Source organism: Capra hircus, chromosome 4, assembly GCF_001704415.2.
Source record: "Capra hircus breed San Clemente chromosome 4, ASM170441v1, whole genome shotgun sequence".
Taxonomy (NCBI): domain Eukaryota; kingdom Metazoa; phylum Chordata; class Mammalia; order Artiodactyla; family Bovidae; genus Capra; species Capra hircus.
This window is the reverse complement of record NC_030811.1, coordinates 68423263-68444482: the sequence shown is the minus strand read 5'-3', so window position 1 is coordinate 68444482 and position 21220 is coordinate 68423263. Positions and strand designations below refer to the sequence as shown.

Below are 21220 nucleotides of genomic sequence, written 5' to 3'. Positions count from 1 at the left end.
TCAGTGTTCTTGCCTGGAGAATCCCAAGGACAGCGGAGCCTGGTGGGCTGCTGTCTATGGGGTCACACACAGTCGGACACGACTGAAGCAACTTAGCAGCAGCAGCAGCAGAAAATAATCAAATTAGTTTGTAGTCATGTAGCAGTTAACTGTTATTAAGTGCTTCTACATGTATTGTCTCCATGTGATGTAGGGTTTCAAACCATCTGGGAAGGTAGGTTGTCATTTTACCAAAGAAGATACATAGATTCGGAGTCATAATGGTGGCTTGCTAAAGTCAAGCACAGCAGAGGTGGAGACAGGATGCAAGCCTGGCCACTTTCCCAATAGCATTCTTTCCCACAGAATTAATTTTCAGGAGCTTTTATCCATCTGGAAGAATTATATAGACTAAAGCATGGGGTAAAAAAATTACCACCAGAAGTATAGGACAGAGCCAGTTTAACTGCAGAGTGGTGGCAGCTATATGAAGGACTCTTATGTCATTTGAAATATAAACACATTGATGACTGCCAGCAGCAATCCAATGGCACCCCACTCCAGTACTCTTGCCTGGAAAATCCCATGGATGGAGGAGCCTGGTGGGCTGCAGTCCATGGGGTCGCGAAGAGTTGGACATGACTGAGCGACTTCACTTTCACTTTTCACTTTCATGCACTGGAGAAGGAAATGGCAACCCACTCTAGTGTTCTTGCCTGGAGAATCCCAGGGATGGGGAAGCCTGGTGGGCTGCCGTCTATGGGGTCGCACAAAGTTGGACACGACTGACATGACTTAGCAGCAGCAGCAGCAGCAATCCAGGCAAACTCAGGATTAAGGAATGAGGACTTATGTGACTCCATGGAGCCTCTCAGTGCCAAGGAGCCACTTTTGGTTAAACACAATAAACTTCTTTTGGAAAAAATACATGATTCTTACCAATAGTTAATATTTATTTTCTAAAACATTCTGTTTCTTGATCTGTTGTCCAATGTCCTAAGAATCTGTAATACTTAAAAAAAGCTATGTCCATAGTTATCTAAAGGAAGTTAAATAAATTTATTGTTGTTCTAATGTTTTCTTTCCCTGTTTAGATCTAGACTCAGAAATAAACATTTATGTGTTTTAAAAGATTGTTCTAAATGTGTGGCAAGTCAGATCAATCTTTCAATGAAGTTTCTGTGCAGATACTTGTTTACTATAGGGTTTTGCTCTGGTACTGGATTTTCCCAAAGCTGTTAAAAATAAAGGTCTGTGCCTTTCCTTTGAAAGGTCCCCAAAGAATTTTATTTTTAAAGATGACCCTATTTTGTAAGAGGGTTTGGTGAAGTCAAAATGAATGCACTAGAGCAAGGTATTCTTAATCTGAATCAAAGGTTGGGCAATGGTGGTCCATGAATGCCCTGAAGGGGGCACTTAATAGAAGAGGGCCATCACTTTTATAGAAAATAGTCTATTGCCAAAGGAGGCTGGTAAGGACTTTACAGGAACCAAGGATTCCTGTCTCTTTACAGAACAGAATTTAAGCATGTTTGCCTACAGATTCTTTTCCAAGGGAATGGATAGTTACTAACATTTGTTGACTGGCTATCATGATCAAATGCTGTTCTCATTTAACTCACAGCAACTCTGTAATTTATTATTGCCATTTAATAGAAAAATGTGAAGTTTAATAAATTGTCCAGGTAAATAAGAAGAGTTAGATTTGAATTTCCAATCTGATTGGAAAGATATTGATTCTTTAATACCACATTGCTTAAAAAATATTTTTCAAATTTTCTCTAAGACAATTAGTATTTCATAATTAAAAGGCACATTGACCAAAAGGAAAAAAAAAAAAAAAAGAAAAGAGAGAGAGAGCGAGAGACTATTGAGTTTAACCCTCTGGTAACTGTAAGAATTCCCACAGCCTAGTGTCTGAGAACAGTGTTAGAATGAGGTCATACACATATATACACAATTGGTCCTTAGTGAAGATCTATAAACATGTGCCATATATGTAAGATTTCTTACTGATAATTTAATTTTTCTAAACATATATATAAATGCTTTTTTCAGTGAACATTTTGGAAATTCTTAAGTTTTAAGTTGCTTAGAAAATTTGAGTGGCTACTTTTTTAATGCTTTCCAAAACTGCAGTGAGTATGATTTATCTTCAAATATCCAAGTGAATTTAGAGCAAGTCTCCAGGGGTGGAAAGCAACATGACAAAAATAACATGTTATATAAATATATTCCTTAGTTAGTTGCTGCTTTAGTCTTAAGAATGTAACGTGGCTTAAAATAAAAGTAAAGTCAGTTGAAGAGAGAAAAGGCAGTTGAAAAGAGAAAAGGCAGGTTAAAGAAACACAGTGAAGCCAGAAATAATCTTTAGTTTCTCTCTACTTCCATTTCTGCAACAGTAATAGTATTATTGATAGGCATTTGTGAGGAGGACATGAGAAAATTTATGCAAAGTGCTTGGCATGGGGACAGAGCATTGCAATATAGTAAATACTCAATAAACATCATTAAAAATTACTTGTTCTGGGTGACTACATTTTTAAATAGGCAATGGAAATAAGAGAAACTGTCAGTTGCAAAGTACATGGTGGATGTAAATTCAAACCTCATCAGCGCTTCAAAAGAACTAACTTCCATCTGTAATCATCTTTACCACAACCTCTGAGGTACGTGCCATTATTCTCATTTTACATAATGAGGCTACTGTTGGAGGTTAAGAAATTACCCAAGGTCACATGGATGATAAGGGGCAAAACTGGAACTTGTCCTTCTTCAAGTCTAACTTCCTTTTGCTTTCGTATCCCTGGGACTGTAAGCTCTTCTAATTAGACCTGTTTGCTTAATTTTCACCCAGAATGATATGCTTCCTAAAACATTCACATTTTGATTATTAAAGAAATTACTCTTGTTAATGTTTCTATTTTAAGTTAGGACATCTAGTAACTAGGATGTTTTGCCTTTTTGGTACTGACTGAATTTCCATGGCCCTGCACATCATGTTCTCACAATCCTGGGCACCTAGCCAAGAACTCTCTCTCTAATTGGTAGATAAGGAAACTGAGGCACAATTTAAATGGACCAGATTTCTCAAGGTCCCAAATAAATCAGTGGAAAAGCTGAAATTAGAACTCTAATTTCCTGATTCCCAGGCCTAGATTCACCCCTGCCCTCCACACTATTTCCCTATGAATGCACATCTTTCTCCTTATGTCCCTTCTCTGCCTACCCCATTCCTATCTCTAGGTCTCCTATAAGTCTCTCATTGTCTTCTAAGACATAGACTTGAAATATATCACTGTGTGAGGTTAGGAGAAATGTCCTTTTCTCAGCACGAATATAGACATTTCTGTATACCTATTTAGAGTGAATAGGTGAAAACCAGAGGGAATATTTTGAAAAAAGCTTCATTATACATTTTGAAACATTCATAATCGATTGAACCCAACAAAATTCTGTTAGTATTCCATTTAAAGGCAGTTCACTATTCCATCCAAGCATAGTTGCGTTAGCAGATTCATAGATTCTTAAATTCATAAATCTTTAAATTTAAATTCAAATTCATAAATCTTAAATCTGAAGGGATTCTTAAAGAAAAAGAGATCCATTTGAGAGGGAGAAATTGATGGACAAAGCTGTCAGATGACCAAATCAAGAATACTTTTCCACTTAATGGCAGGCACAGGCTTGGAATTCAGGCTTAGAAACTTTCCTGGGCTTTTCCAATACTGTCTGCTATCACCACACACCCTCCATCATCTGGATGCTACATTCCATAGCCAATGAAAAAGGCAACTAGGCTTGAATGTGAATTTGAACATCATTGAATGAAAAGTGGTGCCTTTTTCTGATTATCTCTAGTGTGCTCATTGTTCATATGCATCATTGGTTTGATTTATCCCTCATCAAAGCTGTCACTCTGGAGTCCCATTCCTCAGGGACATGACCTTCTTACCCCTCTAGAGGAAGTCTCAGAGCAGGTGTTACTCAGAGAGAACTGTATTTGCTCACATAAATTTGGAGCAGAGTAAGAATTAGAGGTTTCCTTTTGGACAAACACAAAAACCAAGACATGCAGGTGCCATTTAGTTTCTTAGAATGGGGATACTTCAGATGAGGTTGAGCTGCTCCTCCATGAGCTGATTTTCTGTTCTGTAAACTATGGAACAAGTTGCCCTTCTGGCAAGAATCAGACTTCAAAATCAAAGGCATAAATAAACTTCAGTATTTGTATGTCTTAATAGATGCTTTATAAGGAGTCAAGAGTTTATGTTATTAGATTTTTATAAATGACATTAAATACTTTTGTACAACATTGACTTATGATGCTATAATTTTTGAAACATAAGTTAGCAAAAATCTAGCAGCAGACGTCAAGAAAAGCAATCTCTCATTGTGTTTTAATAATAGTTGTTGGCTAGTGCAGTAAGTCATTTTGTTAAGTGTATGTGATGGAAATATTAAAAAAAGAGTTTTCCATGTACACAGGATTAAAAAACATGGGCTCATATTTTTTGTCTCAAAATTTGGACATTTTATTTCTGGATAAAGAATTTCCAAGAAGGAAACTTTAAGTACATTTGGGATTTAATAAGCAAAGATGCTTGTCTATTCTGTTTCCATGAGAAAATATCATTTTAGATTTTTGTGAAAATTGTGATAAAATTATGAAACTGTGATTATACTGGATATATGGAACACATAAATAATAACAAACAAGATGTTTATAGAAGATGTGTATTGTCTGCCTGACACCCACAGTCCCACTTTTCTGCCAGTGAACCTTCATTTTCAGGTCATGGAAATAATTCTTTTATCTTAGAGATAAGTTATAGATGGTTTAGACTTGCCATGGTAATCTTAGTCTCCTTGTCAAGTGGTCAGTTTAGAGTAGACATGTGACCCTGTTCTAGCCAATGAGATTAAGTGGAAGTCTGCTGGGCTAGACTTCCGGAAAGCTTTATCTGTCTTATGAAATGAAACAGAGGCATTTGGTATGGCCCTTTGCCCTTTTCTTCCTACTTACAAAATGATGTATCGCCTTAACGTAGAGAAGTCATCTTTTGATCATGAGCTGACATATATAATTAAAAGACCAAGAGAATAGAAGAAGATGCTGCTTTTGTGCTGCCAATCTACTGAAACAATTCAACAGCTATCTGCCTCTAGACATCTCCTTATGCTTTTATTTTTAAGCCACAGCTATTCAGATTTTTGGTTACCTATATCAGAAAGCATTCTGAAGTGATATAGTAACTAACACTCTTTCCTTTTGCTTAGCATTGTAGGTGTACAACTCCTCATTTAGAAACCTAAATTCAATTAGTAACTTCAGAATCTTTTCAGTACGACTATACTCTACCCCAGAATACACTCCCTAACCTGTATCAGAAAAGTTTGTTTTACATTTACATTTAGTTTTAGCAAACCATAAGTAGGATGATAAATTGACAATAAAAAAAGCAGATTCATGTGTTCTGTGAGACAACATCTGAGATGGCTCCCAGTGATTCCTCCTCCTCTACTTCTTGGTATTTATGCCTTTGTGTAACGTTCCCCATACTTTAGAGTGGGCTGGATTTGTTGATTTGCTTCTAAATAATAAAATGTGGCAAAAATGATGGAGTAGTCACTTCCATGATCAGGTTACAAAAGACTATGGTATCATCTTCCTTCCTTTCTTGCTCTCTTGCTTGCTTGCTCTGCGGAAAGCAAGGTGCCGAGTTGGAGAGATGTGTGAGGAAGTTAACTGAGGCAGAACTTTAGCCAATAGCCATTGAGGAACTAAGTCCTCAAACCAGAAGCCTGGGAGGAACTGAATCCTACCAGTGGCCATGTGAGTGAGCTTGAAAGTGGGTCTTTTTCCATTTGGTCTTTGAGACAAACTCCAGCCCTGCCACGTGGATTTTAAAGCCTGTGAAAGACCCTGTACAGAACCATTCAGCTAAATCACATTTGGATTTCAAATACACTGTTAGATGATTTAAATATTTGCTATACTAAGCCACTGAATTTTGAGGCCATTGGTTATGCAGCTATAGATGACTAATATAATTCTAAAACAAACCACCTTTATTTTGATGATCATGTTTTATTTTTCATTATATTATTCTTTTTTATATATAATTCCATTTTCATGCTTATAGAAAAATATGCACAGTCAGTCAGTTCAGTTCAGTCACTCAGTCGTGTCTGACTCTTTGCGACCCCATGAATCGCAGCATGCCAGGCCTCCCTGTCCATCACCAACTCCCGGAGTTCACTCAAACTCATGTCCATCGAGTTGCTGATGCCATCCAGCCATCTCAACCTCTGTCGTCCCCTTCTCCTCCTGCCCCCAATCCCTTCCAGCATCAGGGTCTTTTCCAATGAGGCAGCTCTTTGCATGAGGTGGCTAAAGTATTGGAGTTTCAGCTTCAGCATCAGTCCTTCCAATGAACACCCAGGACTGATCGCCTTTAGAATGGACTGGCTGGATCTCCTTGCAGTCCAAGGGACTCTCAAGAGTCTTCTCCAACACCACAGTTCAAAAGCATCAATTCTTCAGAGCTCAGCTTTCTTCACAGTCCGACTCTCACGTCCATACGTGACCACTGGAAAAACCATAGCCTTGACTAGATAGACCTTAGTTGGCAAAGTAATGTCTCTGCTTTTGAATATGCTATCTAGGTTGATCATAACTTTTCTTCCAAGGAGTAAGCGTCCTTTAATTTCATGGCTGCAGTTGCCATCTGCAGTAATTTTGGAGGCCAGAAAAATAAAGTCTGACACTGTTTCCACTGTTTCCCCATCTATTTCCCATGAAGTGATGGGACCAGATACCATGATCTTCATTTTCTGAATGTTGAGCTTTAAGCTAACTTTTTCACTCTCCTTTCAACAAGAGGCTTTTGAGTTCCTCTTCACTTTCTGCCATAAGGGTGGTGTCATCTGCATATCTGAGGTTATTGGTATTTCTCCCAGCAATCTTGATTCCAGCTTGTGCTTCTTCCAGTCCAGCATTTCTCATGATGTACTCTGCATATAAGTTAAATAAGGAGGGTAACAATATACAGCCTTGACATACTCCTTTTCCTATTTGGAACCAGTCTGTTGTTCAACGTCCAGTTCTAACTGTTGCTTTCTGACCTGCATATAGGTTTCTAAAGAGGCAGGTCAGGTGGTCTGGTATTCCCATCTCTTTCAGAACTGAGTGTATATAAATATACTGCAATTTGGTCCTGGAGCAAAGTCCAGAAATATATGAGAAAGAAATAGAGCATTTTAAACTTTCAACAATTCATATTAAACTGAATATTAGAAAAATTATACACAGTTGATAGTGCTATCAGCCCATATTGCTAATGTGCTTGGATTTCTACCCAGATATGCACCAAAGACTAAGAGTCAGCTCCACCTTGAAGACATGCCACTGAATCTGGACTTTTGCATATGTGTTGAATGCACCAGCACAGGGGTAGTGTGGCTAAGGTTAATGGGAGGGAGGAAGGGATGTGTTAAAATGCAGATTCTTAGGCTCCTTTCAGACTTAGATCACACTCTCTGGGATGGGCCTGGTGAATCTTATACAAAAAAGTGAACTAGTGAATGACAACATCTGTATGGATTTAATGACAGCTTCTTTCTGTTGTCAATACTCTCTTCCCTCTGTGCCTGGAAGCCCTAGTCTGCTTCCTGTTTCTTTCCTGAAACTCCTCCTGTGCTGGCTGGCATATGGAAGTTGGTGGATAAAGAATGAATGGAAATTCTCTTGAAAAGCTTTCCCTAATTTAAGCTTATAAATATTTATTGGACAAGGATGAATGACTGTTATTTATTATGAAAAACACAAAGACTGGCAATAGAAATCCTGATTTATTTTTTATGATTTTAAACCCAGTATAAACAAATGAATGTTTTAAAAATCAAATATGTACTTCTAAAATCCTACCTACTACATGAACCAAGCCCACACATACAGAAATAGGGTTGAAACTAATTTCAAACTCCCCTCAGTGTTCTCACACATATTTCCAACATGTTGAATGGCCTTTGAAGTCAGTGGAATAAATGTGGTCCATGAGTGTGTGGGTGTAGAGAGGGTTGAGAACTAGCACAATTAAATGTTATCAGAACACAGGAACTCTGCCCTAATGCTTATGTGTTTTCTCAGGGGCAAGGGCAAATATCCATTTGTTTATTGAACTGAACTGGCATCATTGAGGGGGAAAAAGCGGCAGTGAAAGCTGCAGTGTTCTTGCAGCCTCGACTGAAAAGAGGAGGCCTATATTGTATCCTTAATGCTTGTGATTGTTTGGACTTCCAGAGAATCTACACAGAGAACTAGGAAGAATTTAAACCAAGGGTGGGAACATTGAAGTGTTCTTGGATTGCCTTGGAGTAACAGGTGCTGGCAGCTTCACCCTGTGGGAGAGCACTGGGTTGCCTTTGGACCTAAAGGGAGAGGGCTGCATTAGTAATCAGAGTTTCAAACTGGAGAACAGAAAGGTGGGTATTTGCATACTTCTGTGAGTGACAGGAGAGGGCTGGGTGTACGGGGAAGAGCGCAAAGGGGACCTGTAGTCCTTGATCTGGGCTTCTAGCTGGAACCCTTGAGTCTCTCCCTCTGGATTGCTTCTTGGACATTACAGAGACCTCAGAATAGACATTATACACATTTATTGTCCTATTTCACTTATCTGCTTCTCTTCACAAACTTGTAAAGTTCTAGGTTATTTTCATAATAAGAATAGAAAATAGTCTTTTATTTCCCTGACAAGAAAAGGTCACTTAACTAAAGAATGAATGGAACAAACCAGGATCTAGGGCAAGTTGGTGTCCACTGCACCCATCTTGGTATCCTCCACAGTTCCTAATAGTATTATGCGTACATTAATTAGCAGATATTGCATCAGTATATACATTTTAAAGGTGATATAAATAGCTATTGAAAGAATGTAGGCATACGTTAACCATCATATTATCTACTATGAATTCTAATCCTGATTTCACAAGTACATTTTTATTTATCAATTTTTTTGGTATCTTATTTTATTCAAAATTATATTCTTTTTTACCATACCTCTGTAATACCACAATTTGATCAAAATGAAGTGGAGGGCAAGTTACTTGAAAGGCATGGAAAGCCTACAGAGGAAAGCCTCCTCCTACAGAAGAGGAGGCAGTGTGGCTCAGAAGTTTTCAGATTTAAGGAAGAATGATTTAGAAAATACTGATTATGTTGTTGCTTGGTTGAGTTTTGCTGCAATGATCTGAATAACTATAATTGTACCGATCTGGCACAAAAGCAAGGGGTGTGTACTGGAGTATGCTGAGGAGGGGAAGCAGAGGTAGAAGCAGAAATAGCAGTCCAGCTCTTCAGAGAATTAGTAGAGCACACCACTGTGGATGAGATAGGGAAAGAAGAGTGAATTTGTCTTTTGGTCTCTTTAGCCTCCACTTTTCCTCGTGTGCGTGTGTGTGTGTGTGTTTCTCCAGTGCAGGAGGCCTACAATGTAATCTGTACTTTAGAATGAATTCAGGTGACTATGTTGTCTTTCCTGGCAGAGGCACAGGGAGATGCAGAGTAAGGCAGAGCATCATTTCCAGTTGCCCTTTGTTGTGTTATTAATGGTCTTAGGGAATGAGTGTGGCATATATATTCTGAGTCAAGAGATTTTTAGGGGCCTTGGAATAGCAATAATAGAGTACTATGTCTCAATGAGTTCACATCCTGTATGTGAGGACTTTCAAAGCAGGTGTTTTTTCCCCCATTTTACAGATCAAGAGCCTGAGCCTCAGTGACTGAACCAAACACAGGACTTAAGTCTCTTGGATCCTCCATCATATCACTTGCTTTAATCTCACACCAGTACTCATTCTGTTTATGAAACCCTGCTCATTCAAATAGAGTCAGAGTAAGAATTTCTGAATCTATGTGCACTGGTTGCTCTCCCTTGCCTGCAACCATGCTTTTCATCCAAATGAACAGAAAATGCTGTCCTGACTCAGCAAATAACCATTTCTAACAGGACAGGGCATGTGCATCCAAGTCAGAGGCTGTGGCTGTCCTACTTCTGCTATCAAATCTCCATGTTCAGCATTACCTTCCTCTCCAGCAACCAAGTTCTTCTCTGCTCAGGACCCCCTGAGTCATTCGACCATTGATTACAGGGTCCCCATTGCCTTGTCACCTCTCTGTGGCTTTTTCTAGTTAACCTTAACATTGGACTTTTCCCTATTCCGTTCCTGTAGGGCCAGTGGTTCTCAAACATTAATCCAATCATTTGTCTGTAAAAATGCAGATTTTTGGCCACTGAGATTCTGAATCAGTTGTGTCTGAGGGTAGAGTCCAGGTGTGTGTACCTCCTCCCTCATTTTGATACAAGTTGTACAGGAAAGACAGTTTGAAAAACAAAAAAACTGCTGTCTTAGTTCTCTACTGAGAGGATTAAATATCCTAACACTCTGATCTAAGTGGGCATGATAGTAAGTTAGTTACTGTGTTTCTCCCAACTGTTGAAAGGCAATATGGTAACATGGTTGATAGCTTGGGGGCCACTTTGGATCTCAGCTTTGCTAAGATTATTAAATCTCCCTGTGCCTTACTTTCTTACCTGTAAATTGTAGGTACAACAGTATCTACTTCATAGGATTATTCTGTGTATTAAATAACTTAGGCAAAATAGTTGGAACAGTGTCAAGGGCAGTGGTCAATACTACATTGGGAGCTTCTGGCCCAGGCACCCAAACCAGGAGAAGTGGGGAAGTGTCAGGGATTTCAGTAACAGTGCTGGGAGGATGGAGGAGCTCTTTCGGAACGATAGACCCTCTTGGCATTCCTGAAATCATTTTGTGCAGGTGGGTGCTTATTCTGCATTCTGCCATTGAGCAAATAAGAATTAGTTCATCTCTTGCATGTGCATTAGCCTTCTGGAGTTTATTATAAACTTGAAGCATACCTGCCCTGGGGGAGAAGGTACTCCAGCTGACTGAGTCCACGGATGTGTCTGAAAGTGGCAGCACACCAGGTAGACATGACTTTGCTTTAGATTAATTCCTTTTTGCCTTATTCTTTCTTTCTTTTCACCTTTAGGCTGAAGAGAGACACCAGGTGTCTCCATCTTTTGCTCTTTGTAGGAGGGAGTATAAATGATCCTTGAGTTTGTATTAAAGTTAAATTTCCCTGTTTTGGTAAAAAAAAAAAATACATTCATAGTTTACATCCTGTTGTGCCTGGAATTGTGTTCCCTGTCAAAAAATATATTGAAGTCTGAATCCCCAGTACCTTGGAAAGTGACCTTATTTGGAGACAGGATCTTGTAGATGTAATTAGGATGAGGTCACTCTGGTGTAGAGTGGACTCCCCATCTGAGATGGCAGGCATCCTTCTAAGAAGATGGTGTAATGTGAAGACACAAGAAGGCCATGTTATTGATTGAAGTTATGCAGCTGCACACCAAGGAATGCCAAAGATGGCCAGAAAACCAGAAGTTAGGAAGAGATAAGGATGGATTCCCCTGCAGGTTTCAAAGGGCACGTGGTCTTGCTGACATGTTGATTTTGGACATCTAGCCTCTAGAACCATGAGACAGTAAATTTCCATTGCTTTAAGCCCCTAGTTTGTGATACTTTTTAAGGCATTCCTTTGAAGTGAATATACATCCTTCTGAAATTGTTAAAAACTGTCCTTGATGATGAGATGATTTGGGGGTTCCATAGCATTTTTATACCTCCTTGAATAAGCTGAGTACTCTTTCTTCTTGGGATCACAGGCAGGAACCTAAAACCACATTTGGTGCACCTGAGACCAGTTGACCATGAGCCTTTTTCAGGAATCTGGAACCATCTCTCCCATCCACATGACCTCACATTTTCATTATTACAAAAAGTACCTAGCTTCAGATGGCTTGGTACAAAGCAGGCTGCATGTGTTTTGATTCTTTTTAAATTTTCAGACTTCTGGTATTAATGTATTTGGTGGCACTTGTTGATGTCAAGTATTACCAAATAAATGACATGGAACAGCCAACAGTGTACAAATAAGCCAAGCAAGGGCTGGTGATAGGCGCACTGAGACTAGAGCGCTGAACTTGAATGGGGAAGGAGTCATACCTTGGGGGAGTTTATGTTTGTTATCCTTGAGAAGTAGCTAGAGCCCTTCAAAGTGGTGGAAGCTTACTTCCCAAATAGAAAGTCTTGTACTGTTTAATGCATGGAAATCTTGTTTTATCCAAGCATACAATGATAAGGATTCATCCAGAGGTCTCACTCGCTCACAAAATTCTGTGTTTACCCTTGGGAGTTTGTTATTCTTTAAGCTTTTAGGGCATGTCATAGGATAAATATGAATGATTACCACGCTAAAGAAAATAAAAGCTCTTTCCATTCTATCAAAGACATAAGAAACGGAAATGTCTTCACTGTTTTCAAGCTACCCATTGGTTCACATAGACATTTGTTTGAACCAGAGCTTTTTAAATACTCTTAACTTTTTTTTTCAGTTTCTACAACTCACTTCCTGATGGCAGATGTTGTTTCCTACTATTCACTTAAGTCAAACTAGGGTTACTAATAGCTTTCATCTTACTTCACTGCTGGAATATTTTTCCCTCCAGTGCTTCCAGTCTGTTTATTAAACAAATAGAAAATGAATGAAATAAATCTCTGCAGGTTTGAACATTGCATGGCTAGTGAGGGAAAGGATTTACACTAGGGTCCTTGTAGGGCCTAAGCAAGGATAATCACTGCCCGTTATGTGGCTCCCAAGACACAACTTCAAATCTCTCTTACAGGATTTCTTCATCTGGGCACTGTTGGCATTTTGGGTCAGCTAGTTCTTTGTTGTTAGGGTGAGGGTTGGGGGGTTGTCCTGGGCACTGTAGTGTGACTCTCAACATTCCTGTCTTCTAACCACCAGATACCAGTTGCTGCTGCTAAGGTGCTTCAGTCATGTCTGACTCTGTGTGACCCCAGAGACAGCAGCCCCACTAGGCTCCCCCATCCCTGGGATTCTCCAGGCAAGAACACTGGAGTGGGTTGCCATTTCCTTCTCCAATGCGTGAAAGTGAAAGTGAAGTCGCTCAGTCGTGTCCGACCTTCAGTGACCCCATGGACTGCAGCCTCCTCTGTCCATGGGATTTTCCAGGCAAGAGTACTGGAGTGGGGTGCCATTGCCTTCTCCGACCAGATGCCAGTAGCACCTCCTAAACTGTTACAACTAAAAATGTCTCCAGACATTGCCAAATGTTCCCTGTGAGGGGAGCAAAAAATTATCCCTGGTTGTAATCTGCTGCTCTAGAAAAATCAGAATACAATTTGATGAGGCTGTAACCTAAACTTTAGAAACATTTATACCCTAGAATGCTTGCATATTTATTTCAGGCACTTTTGGTTTACGGTACTGTGGCCTTGTTGAGTTTATTCAGTAGTTATGAAGTACCTACTTTTTAAGGATAGAATAAATGAAATGAAGAAACAGAACCAGGATAGGATCTATGATTTGGGTACAAGTGTTTTTGAAAAGGGGACAGTGCAAATGAAATAGGGATGGCTTCTGGCTGCTCAAGCTTGCTCAACAATCATTATTAAGGAGGAGTGATGTCTTTCTGTGGTACACTTCCTTACCTTTAAGGTAACAGAAGAATCACTTTTTTGCCCCTCCCCAAATCACTAACCTCTTGAATTTAGACCAGACCATTTTTTTCATCCAACATACCCTACACTTATTTAATGGTTTGATTGTGTGTGTGAGGTTATTTCTGCTGCTAGGCTATGAGCTCCCTGGAATATAGTAGATACTAAATTAATGTTTGTTGAATAAATGGATAAATTAATGAATGCTTCCATTTGCCAAGTTATATTTCTCTCTTTCTCCTATTTATAAGAGCACAAACTTGATAAAATCTCCTTTAGGAGATAAAGTTTGGAATGTGTTATCTGGCCAGGGGCTAGTGATTGCATTTGTTGACTGCATTCTATTGTTCTAATGCAGTCATAGTAATTTTGGAAAAAGAATGATCAAAGACAGGGAAGACAGATCTATTCAGTTTTTGTTTATCATGAAATTTAGGTTGAAACCTACAGAGTTAGGTTTAGGTTTAAACCCATAGCTTTAGCTTAGGGAGCTGATGAGTTCCCAGAGAATGTTCAGGGCGTCTGGAATTCGAACAAATTCATGTTTTCCTTCATATTCATACAGCCAGGGTGCTAAGTGATGGGATTAAAATCACATAGGGTCTTAAATGCTGAACTTTATATGGGTCAGAGAGAAACAGACTCTATAGCTGGGTAATGGGAAAATCTGATTCAAAGTCATAGTGCTTCTGCCCTGTAGTTCTTAGTCATCTGATCCTATTGCTCACAGATGGGCTATTAAAAAGAACTTCAGAAATGTGGCCATATGAACTAGGTGAATTTGACAACTGTCAGCACTCAGAAAGTCTGAGCATTTTCTATTTAGCTAGACCTTATTAACACCATTGCTTTAACTAAAGTTGCAAGTGATGATGCACTCTTCTGTTATGTGAACCAAGAGGAACTGGCTGGTTAAAAAAAATAAAAAGTACGGAAAGTTTGTAACCGACTTTGGAACTGATCTATCTTGGAACACAAACAGCCAATTTGGAGGCATGGGCAATAAAAAGAAAGACCACAGAGTATTGAACCCAAATAAGAAGGGGAAATGAACTCCAGTTCTTGATTTTCTTCAGGACCAAATGTTTGTTTGTGGTATATTTGTATTCAGCCTGCCATCTGTTGATAGCTCAGTATTTAAAAAATGATTAATTAAGTCCCACAGCCTTAATATTAAAAGTGAAAATGACAACTGGTAAAATCTAGGAAGAAGGTAATAAAAATAGTATTGATGAGGGGTCCTCCACCCTTCTCTCTGGATGGACTTTTATGTGCTTTTATAGTGTTCTGGACTTTTATGTGCTTTTATAATGTTCCACACTTTTATAAATACTGGTTAACTGGAATCACAGAATTTTAGAAATAAAAAGTGACATAGCAATCTTCCAGTTCAACTTCTTGATTGCTGTAGATGATGAAACTGCTGTCCAAAGGATCCAAGTGACTTTTCCAAGGCCCAAAGTAATACTTGAGGTCAGTGTCCAAGAGAGGGCTGCAATTCAGGTTTCCTCTGAGACTCAGTTTCCCCGTCTGTTCTGAGGAATGATTGGCATCAGTAAAGTACTTCTCAGTGACTTGGGGTCTCTTCTCTGTGCCAGGTCTGGAGAAATGTAGGACACTGCCATCCCTAGGTCCAGTGAAACTTCCTGTGGCCTCTACACCATTAGGAGAGAAACCAGTGTATGTTGTCAGCTCCATTCCTAGTATATGCCTGAACCATGAACCCAAGTTAAAAAAGGGATAACAGGATGATGTTCTGATACTCTTAACCAGCTGACCTTCCTCTTGGGAAGAATAGAAAGAATGAGCAAAGGAAAGGGAAAAACATCAGGACTGAATTACATAAGTAACATGAGATTTATCCTACATACAAAGTCTATCTTATATAGCTGCTAGAGCAGAGTTCCAGAAAGCATTTTTTAAATAGGAATTTGAGTGACAAACATCATATTCCAATAAAAATTCTAAGGACTCTGCCGGATGAAGACCTAGAGAAGTAATAATTTTCCCACTGTAGTGCTTACAGTTTTGTCATGATGCATGGTTTTATTATATAGAAATTCTGAGTTGAAACCAGACTCAATTCCAGCTGTACATTAGCATCACCTGGGAAGCTTTCCAAAAAATAAAATTAATAATGCATAGGCCTAGGCCCCATCCTAGACCAATTCAATCAGAATTTCTAGGGATGGGGCATGCACAACAGTATTTTTAAATGTTCCCCAGATGATTTGCAACTAGTATAAAGAACCACTAGTCTAAAGTCACAAAACAGCCACCCTCTGCAGAAGCCACACTGTCTCATGAGTTTAAATCACAATAGGGGTTTATACAAGCTACAAAATTGTGTGAATATGCAATGTGTAGGAGGGAGTGGATGGGCAGGCTTGCCATAAAGATAATGTTTCATACTGACCTTTTGGAACATACAATGCATGCATTTTTCAGTGTTCTACTTTCAGATGTTTACCACTTGCATTCTCAACCACTGTTAACACAATGCCACATCAACTCCTCTTTGCCCCCAAACAAACCAGGTATCCTGCAGGAACAGAGGAAAGTGTTCATACATATGCCTATGCTTAGTTATGAGACTCTGTGTCAGTATTCTTACACACCAAATTGTAATTGTAGAGATAGAAGGATTTGAGAAGCTACATAGACAAATTAGGAATTTAACACACAACTGTTACAAAACTACCTCTTGTGACACATTCCTGGGATTAACCACTCATTACTTGGAATTTCTTCTCCCACGTAATATAACTTTTTTTTTTTTAACTAAGTCTTTCCTCCTTTTTCCTTGTCCTGAGTGGTGATTGCATCTGAGCAATAATTCCCTTGTAAGTCTCATAAGATCCTAGCAATAACTAAAAGCAGCTGACATTTTATGCTCCCTTTCAGCTCTTCTAACAAATTGCCAGATAGGACAGCCCCTCCCCAGCCCTACCTGGGTGTTTCTCTTCATCCCTGTCTCTTTCCTTTTGCTCTTCTATAGGAACTTTCTAGCATCTCCACTTCCCTCATAAGCTCAAAACAGAACCCATATTTAGTAAGTCTGATTCATAGCAAATAAAGTAGAGAATCTTGTCTATGACCTTTTTTTTTTTGGATTGCATTCTCCTTTTGAGTCTATTTATTATATTTCCTTTAAAATATCATTAAATTATTGAGATGTTTAATGTTCGGGAACAATTGATAAGACTTAGTTTGGGTCCCCTATTGCCCAAGGGGTATGGGACTTGATGGATTCATTCAAGGGTATGTTTACAGTAGTGATTTTCACCCAGGAGATCTTGGTCCCTTAGCGGCTAGGGAATTATTACAAAGGGTTTCCATATCCATTGTGTTCACCAAGCATCTTGATTTTCCACATCACAAGCTCCCACAGAAATACCAAGAGAAACCCTCTCCTGGTATTTTCTTATTCTTCATATTTTTGCCTAGTTGTTTCCCAGTTAATAGCTATATGTTGTATTCCTAGTCTTTTAACATTATCTCACTTTGTATTGGTTTTTATCTTATTTGTTTAGAATATTTGTAACTTGCCAAAAATCACTTTGATATTATTTTTATCATAGATGTTAACAAGGTTGCTATAAGTAGTGTCATTTGTAAGCTGAGAGTCCTCTTAACTTGCTCATACCACTCATTGATAAAATGGTAAATGTGCTAAAACTGTGTTCCTGGTTGTGTATTAGATACCAGTCACATCTAAAATCCACATTACACATCAGCATCCTTTTTTAATGGCAGCTTTCTAGTTCTACCTATGCTTAACTGAATAATGGTTTATATTATTATTTAATTTATATTAAATTATTATTACTTTATATTAAATTATCCTGATTTCCTATACTTTCTTGATAGGGAAACTATTTGGAATCAAATTGACATGTCTTGGGGCTTCCCTGATGGCTCAGATGGCAAAGAATCTGCCTATAATGTGGGCAAACAGGTTTGTTCCCTGGGTTGGGAAGATCCCCTGGAGAAGGGAATGGCTACCCACTCCAGTGTTCTTGCCTGGAGAATTCCATGGACAAAGGAGCCTGGTGGGCTACAATCTATGGGGTCGCAAAGAGTTGGACACAACTGAGCGACTACCACTGACATGTCTTACTCTTATCCTTATTATAGCAAATCCACTTTGTATCACAAGAGATGAGAGAAAGAAGTGTGTCTGGAAAAGGAGCTAACATTCACTTGGCCCAGATATCAATAATGAAACAAATACTGTCTGACTCCTAGAAATATTCAAGTGTTTTGCTTATTTTTGTTTGTTTTGTTTTGTTCTGTTTTGCTCCTGAGAAGAGATCTGAAATCTCTGAGAGACCACCTATGAGGTACAAAGAAACTTCTATGCTGTTGAAATGGTAGATTAACAGCCACCACCTCCCAGCTAGTAAAATCTCAGAGCTCTGTATAATTAATATATAGAAGTAATAAAATAAAAGAGCAGGAATACGAGGCTTGGGATTTTTGAAGCTGTTGTCTTCTTTAGGCTTTGTTTTTTTCATCAGGTTTTGGATTTTTCTTCAGGGCTCTCTCCTGACCTACTCATTCCTCTGATGTTGACCCCTGCAATTGTCCAAAGGTATATGGAGAGCCTGACAGGAAGTCCTCCTACCTCTCTCTAGGCAGGGGAGTTCTCACATAGCCTAAGACCCAACTCTCAGCCTTCATACTTCTGGCTGTAGGAGACAAGTGCCAAGCGGCAGCAGTGGTATCTCTTGGCATTCTGGGAATGCCTGCCCTGTTTGCCATCTACTTAGGAGATTCGCCTTATCCTGCAGGCCCTGGGAGATTGTCCAGGTGTCTTAGCTGCTTATAGGAAGGCTCAGGAGAGGCACATTTGTGTCCTCTTCAAACAGGATTAAAAAGAATTTTTTAATAATAAATATATATACATGTTAGAATGAGTTTTCTCTTTACCTGAGATAGAGTGAATGTTTTTAGATTTATTTCTTAATTACTTGGAAATGTTTTTCCTTGTAAGGCTTTAAATGTGGCCACCGCAGAGAAAAGGAACAAAGGAAGACAGTGACATAATCCTACTGTCTTTTCACTCACTTAAAATATTCAATTAAAAAAGAAATTTCAGATTCTTTTCAGCAGATTCAGTTCGGCATCTGTTTTCTGATAGCAGACTCATTGGGGGCCCTGGGTAAGCACCAGGCAGCCACAGGCCTGAGACCACAGGGGGCCACTATTCTGTTCTGAAGGACTCACACATGATGTGGGAAGAGGAGCGGAGAGAGAGCCATGAGGATAGGGAAGCAGAATGCTTAGAGGGTGGTGATACATGCTAAAATACACACAAAACCACAGTGTGGTGGGAGCCAAGAGAAGAGACGATCAGTTCTGATGAGGGCCATCAGGGAGGGCTGACAGAGGCCCAGACATCTGAGGTGAGGTTAGCAGGTGGCTGTGGTTCTGTCAGGCAGGTTCTGGTGTAGTAGGATGCATGGCAGGCTCCACGCATGGTGCAGAGTAAGTGCTTCCTAAATATTTGCTGAATGGGCTTTCTGGGGAGCACTTTATCTGAGAATGACTCTCAGTCCTACCTTTGTAGCTAGAATAAGAGAAAGGGTTACCCAAAATATTTTGGTGAACTGGTGGTTATTAACTGTTTTAGACAATTTCTCCCTACATATGAGTAATAAACCTGACACTAAGAACAAGTGAGAAATAGGGATCTGTTGACCTTCCAAAATAACTGGCAATGAAATCCAATGAATGCAGTTCCATTTCCTGAACACGTCTTGGTATGCCCATTTCCAGCTATATATTATTGCTAATAATATAGAAAAGGCAAACAGTGAGCTATGATTGACAGAACATTTTAATTGTTTTTCTGAGAGATTAATGGTGCCTTGTAAAATGTACTATTAAGTCTGTTCCTTACTTCTGGTATTTGTTTTTGAGAACAATTACGTAATTACAGGGAGGAAATCTCAGAGAAACTTCTTCCAGGATTAAATAGGCATTTCTCCCACCAGCATAAAACTAGGGGTTTTCTCAATTGTTTCCTATTTTTACAATGTATTTCTGTAATGGCATGAATATCTGAGCAGACAAACTGAGAACCTTAAATGAAGCTGTTAAATGCAAAGTGCATGTCAGGACCTGCTTCATTTACTCATACCTACCCCTCCCTGCACATCCAGGCAGGATCAGTTACAGCCCAGAAGCTATGGCCAACCTGGCAGTCAGGGTGCTTTAAAGGTTCAGGTAATTCAACACAAGCTGGCGTTGCAGCTTGTCTCATCCCAAACGTGTATTCCACTTCTAATCACTGGGACACATCCCTATTTTGTACCCCACATCTGTCTTTGGGATTTGACCTTTGCTGCCTTGTTGGGAGCTTGCTCACCCACTTTGCATATTTTCTTGTAATGTGAGGTTTTATCTTGGTCTTTACATTGGTCCTTTCTCCTCCTCCTCCAACTCACCTACCAGGATCTAAAGTTTGGCCTTAGAACTGTAGGCCTGTCACTTCACAAACAGATAATGTCTGGAACCCCCCTGCCAAATGCTGCTCAGCTGCTATGAGAACACGGTCATGTCTTTCCTCGCTATGAAGACACCACTGTCTGCTTAGACTGTGATCTATTACAGAGAGGCACTGGAGCACAGTGATTGAGAACCCTGGTCATGAGGCCTGGGTTCAAATTCTGAGTGTACCATTTCCTACATGAAATCCTGAGCAAATGGTTAGACCTGAATTTGCTTACCTACCAGGTGAATATAACTGAAAATACTACTACTTCCTCAAAGGGCCGTTGGAAGAGTAAGTAAAATAATCTTTGCCAACAAGCTAGCTTTTAGAAAGTACTGGAGAAAGCGCTCCATGCCTATTTCACTACCACCTGTACATCTGGCACCCCTTTCCCTTTCTATTAACAGAGCCCTTTCTGTTAACAGAGGTCTTATCTCATCAGGTCACTTCCTGGCCTAAAAACACCTGTGTGGGTTGCTGTGGACTGTAAAGAGACAAATGCTCTGCCTGGGCACAGAAGGCCTTGCTGATCTGGCTCCTGCTTGGATCCCTTGCTCTGGCTACACTGACCTGCCACTGGTGCCCAAAACATGCTAGGTGCCCTCAGGCCTCCATACCTTTGCTCCTGCTGCTCCCTCTGGTGGCGCCCATTTCCTGCCACTTGTGCCTGGTGTTCAGCTTTAGAGACTGTTGCGAACTCTCTGCTCTGTGCTCAGCTATAGGCCATCCCCAAGTTACGGTGACCACACTATTTGTTTGCGCGTGTACTTTCCTGATAACCTCTAAACCCCTTGGGGGCAGGGCTGAGAATTAATAGTCAGTGCCTGGACCTGATCATGTCATTAGATATGCCAGCACTATGCAAAGCAATGGATGTGGCTGGTCCTGGAGTTGGCATACCTAAAACCTAGTCCAGCAGAGAGTGAGTGGCAGGGCAGGGAGAAGGGGCCTTATTGTCCTTTCTTTATCTTTATTTATTTCCCTCCCAATTTCCTAGTTTCTCACTAATTGGGTTCAGAAGTCAGCATTTTTTTTAGTTCTTCACTATAAATGAGAAATTGTGTTTGATGCCTGCATCAGTGAGATGACCTAATGTAGTCTCTGGATGTAGTTTATCTTTTTACATAG

The 21220-nt window shown here is 39.7% G+C and overlaps 1 protein-coding gene and 1 long non-coding RNA gene across 4 annotated transcripts in view; both read right to left on the bottom strand.

Moving 5' to 3' along the window:
* The window catches only part of CAV1 (caveolin 1), a 37035-nt gene that overhangs the window by 4290 nt on the left and 11525 nt on the right, over positions 1–21220 (bottom strand). The window lies entirely within an intron of this gene.
* Positions 6954–12947, bottom strand: LOC106502031. The gene is made up of 3 exons (XR_001295595.2): positions 11246–12947; positions 10920–11143; positions 6954–6996 (listed from the first exon to the last, which is right to left on the bottom strand). It is a non-coding gene; the product is annotated as an uncharacterized LOC106502031 (long non-coding RNA).